Here is a 14,218-nt window from a genome sequence, read left to right as displayed (position 1 = left end):
TATTCTGTAAACTATATTCTGCATTCTGTAGTCTATATTCTAAATTCTGTGTTCAACATTCTATATTTGAAATTCTATATTCAGTATTCGGTTTTCTATATTCTAAATTCTATATTCTTCATTCCATGTTCTCAATTCTCGGTTTTGTATTCTGTTTTCCATATTCTATATTCTGTGTTCTATATTCAAACTTCCGTATTCTATATTCTGCATTCCGTATTCTATATTCTATATTCCTTGTTCTACATTGTATATTCTAAATTGTATATTCAGAATTCTGTATTTTTTATTCTAAATTTTGTGTTTTACATTGTATATTAATATTCTATATTTGTATTTGTTATTCTATATTCTAAATCCTCTGTTCTGCATTCCATGTTCTAAATTTTGGGTTCTATATTCTGTATTCTATACTCTATATTCTGTGTTCTACATTCTATATTCTAAATTCTATACTCAGTGTTATATACTCTATATTCTAAATTCTCAGTTCTACATTCTATATTCTGTATTCAATATTCTGCATTCCGTATTCTACATTCCATATTCTGTGTTCTATATTCTATATTCTAAATTCGATATTCAGTATACTGTATTCTATATAATAAATTCTGTTTTCTACATTCCATGTTTTAATTCCGTGTTCTATATTCTGCTTTCCATATTCTAAATTTTGTGTTCTACATTCTATATTCTGTATTCAATATACTGCATTCCGCATTCTACATTCCATATTCTGTGTTCTAAATTCTATATTCAAAATTCTATATTCAGTATTCTATATTCTATATTGTGTGTTCTGCATTCCATGTTCTACATTTTGCGTTCCATATAATCTATTCTATATTCTATATTCTGTGTTCTACATTCTATATTCTAAATTCTATATTCAGTATTCTATACTCTATATTCTATATTCTGTGTTCTACATTCTATATTCTAAATTCTATATTCAGTAAACAGTATTCTATATTCTAAATCCTGTGTTCTGCATTCCATGTTCTAAATTCTGGGTTATATATTCCTTTTTCCATATTCTAAATTCTGTGTTCTACATTCTATATTCTGTATCCAATATTCTGCATTCCGTATTCTACATTCCATATTCTATGTCCTACATTCTATATTCTAAATTCGATATTCAGTATACTGTATTCTATATAATAAATTCTGTGTTCTACATTCCATGTTTTAATTCCGTGTTCTATATTCTGCATTCCGTATTCTATATTCTATATTCTGTGTTCTACATTGTATATTCTAAATTCTATATTAAGTATTCTGTATTCTCTATTCTTAATTCTGTGTTCTACATTGAATATTCATATTCTATATTCAGTATTCGGTATTCTATATTCTAAATACTGTTTTTTGCATTCCATGTTCTAAATTCCGTGTTCTATATTCTGCGTTCGATATTCTAAATTCTGTGTTCTACATTGTATATTCTGTATACAATAGTCTGCATTCCTTATTCTACATTCCATATTCTGTGTTCTAAATTATATATTCTAAATTCTATATACTGTATTCTGTATTCTATATTCTAAATTCTGTTTTCTGCATTCCATGTTCTAAATTTTGGTTTCCATATACTCTATTCTATATTCTGTATTCTGTGTTCTACATTCTATATACTGCATTCCATATTCTATATTCTATATTCTGTGTTCTACATTCTATATTCTAAATTCTGTATTCAGTATTCCGTATTCTATATCCTATATTGTGTTTTACATTCTATATTCTAAATTCTATATTCAGTTTTCTTTATTCTATATTCCAAATTCTGTGTTCAACATTGTATATTCATATTCTATATTCATTATTCGGTATTCTATATTCTAAATTTTGTGTTGTGCATTCAATTTGTAAGTTTTGTGTTCTATATTCTGTATTCTATATTCTGAATTCGGTATTCAATATTTCATATTCTGTGTTCTACATTGTATATTCTAAATTCTATATTCAGTATTCTGTATTCTGTATTCTAAATTCTGTGTTCTACATTTTATATTCATATTGTATATTCAGTATTCGGTATTCTAGATTCTAAATTCTGTGTTGTGCATTCTATGTTCTAAATTTTGTGTTCCATATTCTGTATTCTATTTTCTATATTCTGTGTTCTAAATTCTATATTCTAAATTCTATATTCAGTATTCTATACTCTATATTCTAAATTCTGTGTTCCACATTCTGTATTCTAAAGTCTATATTCAGTAATCTGCATTCTATATTGTAAATTCTTTGTTCTCCAATCCATGTTCTAAATTTTTGGTTCTATATTCTGTTTTCCATATTCTAAATTCTGTGTTCTACATTCTATATTCTGTATTCAATATTCTGCATTCCGTATTCTACATTCCATATTCTATGTTCTACATTCTATATTCTAAATTCGAAATTCAGTATTATGTATTCTATATACTAAATTCTGTGTTCTATATTCCATGTTCTTAATTCTGGGTTCTATATTCTCTATTCTATATTCTATAATTTGTGTTCATCGTTCTATATTCTATAAACTATATTCTGCATTCCGTAGTCTATATTCTATATTCTGTGTTCTACATTCTATATTCTATATTCTATATTCAGTATTCTGTATTCTATATTCGAAATTCTGTCTTCTGCATTCCATGTGCTAAATTCTGAGTCCTATATCCTCTAATCTATATTCTAAATACTGTGTTCTACATTCTACATTCTAAATTCAATATTCAGTATTCTTTATTCTATATTCTACATTCTGGGTTCAACATTCTATATTTGAATTTCTATATTCAGTATTCGGTTTTCTATATTCTAAATTCTATGTTCTTCATTCCATGTTCTCAATTCTGGGTTTTGTATTCTGTTTTCCATATTCTATATTCTGTGTTCTATATTCTATCTTCTGTATTCTATATTCTGCATTCCGTATTCTATATTCTATATTCCTTGATCTACATTGTATATTCTAAATTGTATATTCAGTATTCTGTATTCTATATTCTATATTTTGTGTTTTACATTGTATATTAATATTCTATATTTGTATTCGGTATTCTATATTCTAAATCCTCTGTTCTGCATTCCATATTCTAAATTTTGGGTTCTATATTCTGTATTCTTTACTCGATATTCTGTGTTCTACATTCTATATTCTAAATTCTATATTCATTATTCTGTATTCTATATTCTATTTTGTGAGTTCTGCATTCCATGTTCTAAATTTTGCGTTCCATATACTCTATTCTATATTCTATATTCTGTGTTCTACATTCTATATTCTGTATTCTAAATTCTACATTCCATATTCTATATTCTATATTCTGTGTTCTACATTCAATATTCTATATTCTATATTCAGTATTCAGTATTCTATATTCTATACTCTGTGTTATGTATTCTATATTCTAAATTCTATATTCAGTATTCTGTATTCTATATTCTAAATTCTGTGTTCTGCATTCCATGTTCTAAATTCTGGGTTATATATTCCTTTTTCCTTATTTTAAATTCTGTGTTCTACATTCTATATTCTGTATTCAATATTCTGCATTCCGTATTCTACATTCCATATTCTGTGTTCTATATTCTATATTCTAAATTCGATATTCAGTGTACTGTATTCTATATAATAAATTCTGTTTTCTATATTCCATGTTTTAATTCCGTGTTCTATATTCTGCTATCCATATTCTAAATTCTGTGTTCTACATTGTATATTCTGTATACAATATTCTGCATTCCGTATTCTACATTCCATATTCTGTGTTCTAAATTCTATATTCTAAATTTTATATTCAGTATTCGGTATTATATATTCTATATTCTGTGTTCTGCATTCCATGTTCTAAATTTTGCGTTCCATATACTCTATTCTGTAGTCTATATTCTGTGTTCTACATTCTATATTCTGTATTCTAAATTCTGCATTCCATATTCTATATTCTATATTCTGTGTTCTACATTCTATTTTCTATATTCTATATTCAGTATTCCGTATTCTATATTCTATACTCTGTGTTCTATATTCTATATTCTAAATTCTATATTCTGTATTCTGTATTCTATTTTATAAATTCTGTGTTCTGCATTCCAAGTTCTAAATTCTGGGTTCTATATTCTCTAATCTGTATTCTATATATTGTGTTCTACATTCTATATTCTAAATTCTATATTCTGTATTCTATATTCTATATTCTGTGTTCTAAATTGTATATTCATATTCTATATTCAGTATTCCTTATTCTATATTCTAAATTCTGTGTTGTGCATATCATTTTCTAAATTTTGTGTTCTATATTCTGTGTTCTATATTCTATATTCTGTGTTCTACAATCTATATTCTGAATTCTATATTCAGTATTCTATACTCTATATTTTAAATTCTGTGTTCTATATTCTATATTCTAAATTCTATATTAAGTATTCTGTATTCTATATTTTATATTCTGTGTTCTGCATTGTATATTAATATTCTATATTCAGTATTCGGTGTTCTATATTTTAAGTTCTGTGTACTGCATTCCATTTTCTCAATTTTGTGTTCTATATTCTGTATTTTATATTCTAAATTTTGTGTTCTACATTCCATATTCTAAATTCTATTTTCAGTAATCTGTATTCTATATTCTAAATTCTGTGTTCTATTTCTATATTCTAAATTGTATATTCAGTAATCAGTATTCTTTATTCTTAATTCTGTGTTCTTCATTATATGTTCTAAATTCCGTTTTCTATATTCTGCTTTCCATATTCTAAATTATGTGTTTTACATTGTATATTCTGTATACAATATTCTGCATTCCGTATTCGACATTCCATATTCTGTGTCCTAAATTCTATATTCTAAATTCTATTCTCAGTATTCTGTATACTATATTCTAAATTCTGTGTTCCGTATTCCATGTTATAAATTATGGTTTCCATATACTCTATTCTATATTCTATATTCTGTGTTCTAAATTCTATATTCCGTATTCTGTATTCTGCATTCCATATTCTATATTCTATATTCTGTGTTCTACATTCTTTATTCTAAATTCTATATTCAGTATTCTGACTTCTGCATTCCATTTGCTAAATTCTGGGTTCTATATTCTCGAATCTATATTCTAAATACTGTGTTCTACATTCTACATTCTAAATTCAATATTCAGTATTCTTTATTCTATATTCTAAATTTGGTGTTCAACATTCTATATTTGAAATTCTATATTCAATATTCTGTTTTCTATATTCTAAATTCTTTGTTCTTCATTATATGTTCTAAATTCCGTTTTCTATATTCTGCTTTCCATATTCTAAATTATGTGTTCTACATTGTATATTCTGTATAAAATATTTTTCATTCCGTATTCTACATTCCATATTCTGTGTTCTAAATTCTATATTCTAAATTCTATATTCAGTATTCTGTATTCTATATTCTAAATTCTGCCTTCTGCATTCCATGTGCTAAATTCTGGCTTCTATATTCTCTAATCTATATTCTAAATACTGTGTTCTACATTCTACATTCTAAATTCAATATTCAGTATTCTTTATTCTATATTCTAAATTCTGTGTTCAACATTCTATATTTGAAATTCTATATTCAGTATTCGGTGTTCTATATTCTAAATTCTATGTTCTTCATTCCATGTTCTCAATTCTGGGTTTTGTATTCTGTTTCCAATATTCTATATTCTGTGTTCTATATTCTAACTTCTGTATTCTATATTCTGCATTCCGTACTCTATATCCTATATTCATTGTTCTACATTGTATATTCTAAATTGTATATTCAGTATTCTGTGTTCTGTACTCCAAATTCTGTGTTCTACATTGTATATTCATATTCTATATTTGTATTCGGTATTCTATATTCTAAATCCTCTGTTCTGCATTCCATGTTCTAAATTTTGGGTTCTATATTCTGTATTCTATACTCGATATTCTGTGTTCTACATTCTATATTCTGTATTAATTATTCTGCATTCCGTATTCTACATTCCATATTCTGTGTTCTACATTCTATATTCTAAATTCTATATTCAGTATTCTGTATTCTATATTCTATTTTGTGTGTTCTGCATTCCATTTTCTAAATTTTGCGTTCCATATACTCTATTCTATATTCTATATTCTGTGTTCTACATTCTATATTCTGTATTCTAAATTCTACATTCCATATTCTATATTCTATATTCTGTGTTCTACATTCAATATTCTATATTCTATATTCAGTATTCCGTATTCTATATTCTATACTCTGTGTTCTATATTCTATATTCTAAATTCTATATTCAGTTTTCTGTATTCTATATTCTAAATTCTGTGTTCTGCATTCCATGTTCTAAATTCTGGGTTATATATTCCTTTTTCCATATTTTAAATTCTGTGTTCTACATTCTATATTCTGTATTCAATATTCTGCATTCCGTATTCTACATTCCATATTCTGTGTTCTATATTCTACATTCTAAATTCGAAATTCAGTATTATGTATTCTATATACTAAATTCTGTGTTCTATATTCCATGTTCTTAATTCTGGGTTCTATATTCTCTATTCTATATTCTATAATTTGTGTTCATCATTCTATATTCTATAAACTATATTCTGCATTCTGTAGTCTATATTCTATATTCTGTGTTCTACATAATATAATCTAAATTCTATATTCAGTATTCTGTATTCTATATTCGAAATTCTGTCTTCTGCATTCCATGTGCTAAATTCTGGGTTCTATATTCTCTAATCTATATTCTAAATACTGTGTTCTACATTCTACATTATAAATTCTATATTCAGTATTCTTTATTCTATATTCTAAATTCTGAGTTCTACATTCTATATTCTGTATTCAATATTCTGCATTCCGTATACTACGTTCCATATTCTGTGTTCTACATTCTATATTCTAAATTCGATATTCAATATACTGTATTCTATATAATAAATTCTGTTTTCTACATTCCATGTTTTAATTCCATGTTGTATATTCTGCTTTCCATATTCTATATTTTGTGTTCTACATTGTATTTTCTGTATACAATATTCTGCATTCCGTATTCTACATTCCATATTCTGTGTTCTAAATTCTATATTCTAAATTTTATATTCAGTATTCTGTATTCTATATTCTATATTGTGTGTTCTGCATTCCATGTTCTAAATTTTGCGTTTCATATACTCTATTCTATAGTCTATATTCTGTGTTCTATATTCTATATTCTGTATTCTAAATTCTGCATTCCATATTCTATATTCTATATTTTGTGTTCTATATTCTATTTTCTATATTCTATATTCAGTATTCCGTATTCTATATTCTATACTCTGTGTTCTATATTCTATAGTCGAAATTCTATATTCTGTATTCTGTTTTCTATATTCTAAATTCTGTGTTCTGCATTCCAATTTCTAAATACTGGGTTCTATATTCTCTAATCTATATTCTATATACTGTGTTCTACATTCTATATTCTAAATTCAATATACAGAGTACTTTATTCTATATTATAAATTCTGTGTAGTGCATTCCATGTTCTAAATTTCGTGATCTATATTCTGCATTCCGTATTCTATATTCTATATTCTGTGTTCTACATTGTATATTCTAAATTCTATATTTAGTATTCTGTATTCTCTATTCTTAATTCTGTGTTCTACATTGTATATTCATATTCTATATTCAGTATTCGGTATTCTATATTCTAAATTCTGTGTTGTGTATTCCATGTTCTAAATTTTGGGTTCTATATTCTGTATTCTATACTCTATATTCTGTGTTCTACATTCTATATTCTAAATTCTATATTCAGTATTATATACTCTATATTCTATATTCTGTGTTCTACATTCTATATTCTGTATTCAATATTCTGCATTCCGTATTCTACATTCCATATTCTGTGTTCTATATTCTATATTCTAAATTCGATATTCAGTATACTGTATTCTATATAATAAATTCTGTTTTCTACATTCCATGTTTTAATTCCGTGTTCTATATTCTGCTTTCCGTATTCTAAATTCTGTGTTCCACATTGTATATTCTGTATACAATATTCTGCATTCCGTATTTTACATTCCAAATTGTGTGTTCTAAATACTATATTCTAAATTCTATATTCAGTTTGCAGTATTCTATATTCTAAATTCTTTATTCTGCATTCCATGTTCTAAATTTCGGTTTCCATATACTATATTCAATGTTCTATATTCAGTGTTCTACATTCTATATTCTGTATTCTATATTCTACATTCCGTATTCTTTATTCTATATTCTGTGTTCTACATTCTATATTCTAAATCCTATATTCAGTATTCCGTATTCTATATTCTATACTCTGTGTTCAACATTCTATATTGTAAATTTTATATTAAGTATTCATTATTCTATATTCTATATTCTGTGTTCTGCTTTCTATGTTCTAAGTTCTGGGTTCTATATTCTCTATTCTTTATTCTATATTCTGTGTTCTACATACTATATTCTAAAATTTATATTGAGTATTCTTTCTTCTACATTGTAAATTCTGTGTTCTACAATCTATATTCGAAATTCTATATTCAGTTTTTTCTTTTCTATATTCTAAATTCTGTGTTCTGAATTCCATGTTCTCAATTCTGTGTTGTGTTCTGTTTTCCATATTCTATATTCTGTGTTCTACATTCTATATTCTAAATTATATATTCAGTATTATATACTCTATATTCTAAATTCTGTGTTTTACATTGTATATTAATATTCTATATTTGTATTCGGTATTCTATATTCTAAATCCTATGTTCTGCATTCCATATTCTAAATTTTGGGTTCTATATTCTGTATTCTATACTCGATATTCTGTGTTCTACATTCTATATTCTAAATTATATATTCAGTATTATATACTCTATATTCTAAATTCTGTGTTCTACATTCTATATTGTGTATTCATTATTCTGCATTCCGTATTCTACATTCCATATTCTGTGTTCTACATTCTATATTCTAAATTCTATATTCAGTATTCTGTATTCTATATTCTATTTTGTGTGTTCTGCATTCCATGTTCTAAATTTTGCGTTCCATATACTCTATTCTATATTCTATATTCTGTGTTCAGCATTCTATATTCTGTATTCTAAATTCTACATTCCATATTCTATATACTATATTCTGTGTTCTACATTCAATATTCTATATTCCTTATTCAGTATTCCGTATTCTATATTCTATACTCTGTGTTCTATATTCTATATTCTAAATTCTATATTCAGTATTCTGTATTCTATATTCTAAATTCTGTGTTCTGCATTCCATGTTCTAAATTCTGGGATATATATTCCTTTTTCCATATTTTAAATTCTGTGTTCTACATTCTATGTTCTGTATTCAATATTCTGCATTCCGTATTCTACATTCCATATTCTGTGTTCTATATTCTATATTCTAAATTCGAAATTCAGTATTATGTATTCTATATACTAAATTCTGTGTTCTATATTCCATGTTCTTAATTCTGGGTTCTATATTCTCTATTCTATATTCTATAATTTGTGTTCATCATTCTATATTCTATAAACTATATTCTGCATTCTGTAGTCTATATTCTATATTCTGTGTTCTACATTCTATAATCTAAATTCTATATTCAGTATTCTGTATTCTATATTCGAAATTCTGTCTTCTGCATTCCATGTGCTAAATTCTGGGTTCTATATTCTCTAATCTATATTCTAAATACTGTGTTCTACATTCTACATTATAAATTCTATATTCAGTATTCTTTATTCTATATTCTAAATTCTGAGTTCTACATTCTATATTCTGTATTCAATATTCTGCATTCCGTATTCTACATTCCATATTCTGTGTTCTACATTCTATATTCTAAATTCGATATTCAGTATTCTGTATTCTATATAATAAATTCTGTTTTCTACATTCCATGTTTTAATTCCGTGTTGTATATTCTGCTTTCAATATTCTATATTTTGTGTTCTACATTGTATTTTCTGTATACGATATTCTGCATTCCGTATTCTACATTCCATATTCTGTGTTCTAAATTCTATATTCTAAATTATATATTCAGTATTCTGTATTCTATATTCTATATTGTGTGTTCTGCATTCCATGTTCTAAATTTTGCGTTCCATATACTCTATTCTATAGTGTATATTCTGTGTTCTATATTCTATATTCTGTATTCTAAATTCTGCATTCCATATTGTATATTCTATATTTTGTGTTCTACATTCTATTTTCTATATTCTATATTCAGTATTCCGTATTCTATATTTTATACCCTGTGTTCTATATTCTATAGTCGAAATTCTATATTCAGTATTCTGTTTTCTATATTCTAAATTCTGTGTTATGCATTCCAAGTTCTAAATACTGGGTTCTATATTCTCTAATCTATATTCTATATACTGTGTTCTACATTCTACATTCTAAATTCAATATACAAAATACTTTATTCTATATTATAAATTCTGTGTTGTGCATTCCATGTTCTAAATTTCGTGTTCTATATTCTGCATTCCGTATTCTCTATTCTGAATTCTGTGTTCTACATTGTATATTCATACTCTATATTCAGTATTCGGTATTCTATATTCTAAATTCTGTGTTGTGTATTCAATGTTCTAAATTTTGTGTTCCATATTCTTTATTTTATATTCTATATTCTGTGTTCTATATTCTATATTCTAAATTCTATATTCTGTATTCTATATTCTATATTCTATATTTTGTGTTCTGCATTCTATATTCTAAATTCTATTTTCAATAATCTTTATTCTATATTTTAAATTCTGTGTTCTGCATTCCATGTTCTAAATTCTGGTTTCTATATTCTTTAATCTATATTCTCTATACTAGGTTCTACGTTCTATATTCTGTATTCAATATTCTGCATTCCGTATTCTACATTCCATATTCTATGTTCTACATTCTATATTCTAAACTCGAAATTCAATATTCTGTATTCTATATTCTAAATTGTGTGTTCTACATTCCATGTTCTTAATTTTGGGTTCTATATTCTATATTCTATATTCTATAATTTGTGTTCATCATTCTATACTCTATATTCTATATTCTGCATTCCGTTGTCTATATTCTATATTCTGTGTTCTACATTCTATATTCTAAATTCGATATTCAGTATACTGTATTCTATATAATAAATTCTGTTTTCTACATTCCATGTTTTAGTTCCGTGTTCTATATTCTGCTTTCCATATTCTAAATTCTGTGTTCAACATTGTATATTCTGTATTCAATATTCTGCATTCCGTATTCTACATTCCATATTCTACGTTCTACATTCTATATTCTAAACTCGAAATTCAATATTCTGTATTCTATATTCTAAATTGTGTGTTCTACATTCCATGTTCTTATTTTGGTTTCTATATTCTCTCTTCTATATTCTATTATTTGTGTTCATCTTTCTATACTCTATATTCTATATTCTGATTTCCGTTGTCTATATTCTATATTCTGTGTTCTACATTCTATATTCTAAATTCTATATTCAGTATTCTGTATTCCATATTCTAAATTCTGTCTTCTGCATTCCATGTGCAAGATTCAGGGTTCTATATTCTCTAATCTGTATTCTAAATACTGTGTTCTACATTCTACAATCTAAACACAATATTCAGTATTCTTTATTCTCTATTCTAAATTCTGTGTTCAAAATTCTATATTTGAAATTCTATATTCAGTATTCTGTTTTCTATATTCTAAATTCTATGTTCTTCATTCCATGTTCTCAATTCTGGGTTTTGTATTCTGTTTTCCATATTCTATATTCTGTGTTCTATATTCAAACTTCTGTATTCTCTATTCTGCTTTCCGTACTCTATATCCTATACTCATTGTTCTATATTGTATATTCTAAATTGCATATTCAGTATTCTCTATTCTATATTCTAAATACTGTGTTCTACATTGTATATTCATATTCTATATTTGTATTCGGTATTCTATATTCTAAATCCTCTGTTCTGCATTCCATGTTCTAAATTTTGGATTCTATATTCTGTATTCTATACTCTATATCCTGTATTCTACATTCTATATTCTAAATTCTATCTTCAGTATTATATAATCTGTATTCTAAATTCTGTGTTCTACATTCTATATTCTGTACACAATATTATGCATTCCGTATTCTACATTCCATATTCTGTGTTATACATTCTATATTCTAAATTTGATATTCAGTATACTGTATTCTATATAATAAATTCTGTTTTCTACATTCCATGTTTTAATTCCGTGTTCTATATTCTGCTTTCCATATTCTAAATTCTGTGTTCTACATTGTATATTCTGTATACAATATTTTTCATTCCGTACTCTACATTCCATATTCTGTGTTCTAAATTCTATATTCTAAATTCTATATTCAGTATTCTGTATTCTATATTCTAAATTCTGTCTTCTGCATTCCATGTGCTAAATTCTGGCTTCTATATTCTCTAATCTATATTCTAAATACTGTGTTCTTCATTCTACATTCTAAATTCAATATTCAGTATTCTTTATTCTATATTCTAAATTCTGTGTTCAACATTCTATATTTGAAATTCTATATTCAGTATTCGGTTTTCTATATTCCAAATTCTATGTTCTTCATTCCATGTTCTCAATTCTGGGTTTTGTATTCTGTTTTCCATATTCTATATTCTGTGTTCTATATTCTATCTTCTGTATTCTATATTCTGCATTCCGTTTTCTATTTTCTATATTCCTTGTTCTACATTGTATATTCATATTCTATATTCAGTATTCTGTATTCTGTATTCTAAATTCTGTGTTCTACATTTTATATTCATATTCTATATTCAGTATTCGGTATTCTATATTCTATATTGTGTGTTCTGCATTCCATGTTCTAAATTTTGCGTTCCATATACTCTATTCTACATTCTATATTCTGTGTTCTACATTCTATATTCTAAATTCTATATTCTGTATTCTATATTCTATATTCTTAATTCTGTGTTCTGCATTCTATATTCTATATTCTATATTCAGTAATCTTTATTCTATATTGTAAATTCTGTGTTCTGCATTCCTTGTTCTAAATTCTGGTTTCTATATTCTTTAATCTATATTCTCTATACTGTGTTCTATGTTCTGTATTCTGTATTCAATATTCTGCATTCCGTATTCTACATTCCATATTCTATGTTCTGCATTCTATATTCTAAACTCGAAATTCAATATTCTGTATTCTATATTCTAAATTGTGTGTTCTACATTCCATGTTCTTAATTTTGGGTTCTATATTCTCTATTCTATATTCTATAATTTGTGTTCATCATTCTATACTCTATATTCTATATTCTGCATTCCGTTGTCTACATTCTATATTCTGTGTTCTACATTCTATATTCTAAATTCTATATTCAGTATTCTATACTCTATATTCTATATTCTGTGTTCTACATTCTATATTCTAAATTCTATATTCAGTAATCTGTATTCTATATTCTAAATTCTGTGTTCTGCATTCCATGTTCTAAATTCTTGGTTATATATTCCTTTTCCCATATTTTAAATTCGGTGTTCTAAATTCAATATTCTGTGTTCAATATTCTGCATTCCGTATTCTACATTCCATATTCTGTGTTCTACATTCTATATTCTAAATTCGAAATTCCATATTATGTATTCTATATACTAAATTCTGTGTTCTATATTCCATGTTCTTAATTCTGGGTTCTATATTCTCTATTCTATATTCTATAATTTGTGTTCCTCGTTCTATATTCTGTAAACTATATTCTGCATTCTGTAGTCTATATTCTATATTCTGTGTTCTACATTATATATTCTAAATTCTATATTCAGTATTCTGTATTCTATATTCGAAATTCTGTCTTCTGCATTCCATGTGCTAAATTCTGGGTTCTATATTCTCTAATCTATATTCTAAATACTGTGTTCTACATTCTACATTCTAGATTCAATATTCAGTATTCTTTATTCTATATTCTAAATTCTGTGTTCAACATTCTATATTTGATATTCTATATTCAGTATTCGGTTTTCTATATTCTAAATTCTATATTCTTCATTCCATGTTCTCAATTCTCAGTTTTGTATTCTGTTTTCCATATTCTATATTCTGTATTCTATATTCTATATTCTGTATTCTATATTCTGCATTCCGTATTCTATATTCTATATTCCTTGTTCTACATTGTATATTCTAAATTGTATATTCAG

This window comes from Vicugna pacos, unplaced genomic scaffold (genome assembly GCF_048564905.1).
Source record: "Vicugna pacos unplaced genomic scaffold, VicPac4 scaffold_16, whole genome shotgun sequence".
Taxonomy (NCBI): domain Eukaryota; kingdom Metazoa; phylum Chordata; class Mammalia; order Artiodactyla; family Camelidae; genus Vicugna; species Vicugna pacos.
The sequence above is the reverse complement of the archived record's forward strand: the minus strand, read 5'-3'. Positions refer to the sequence as shown.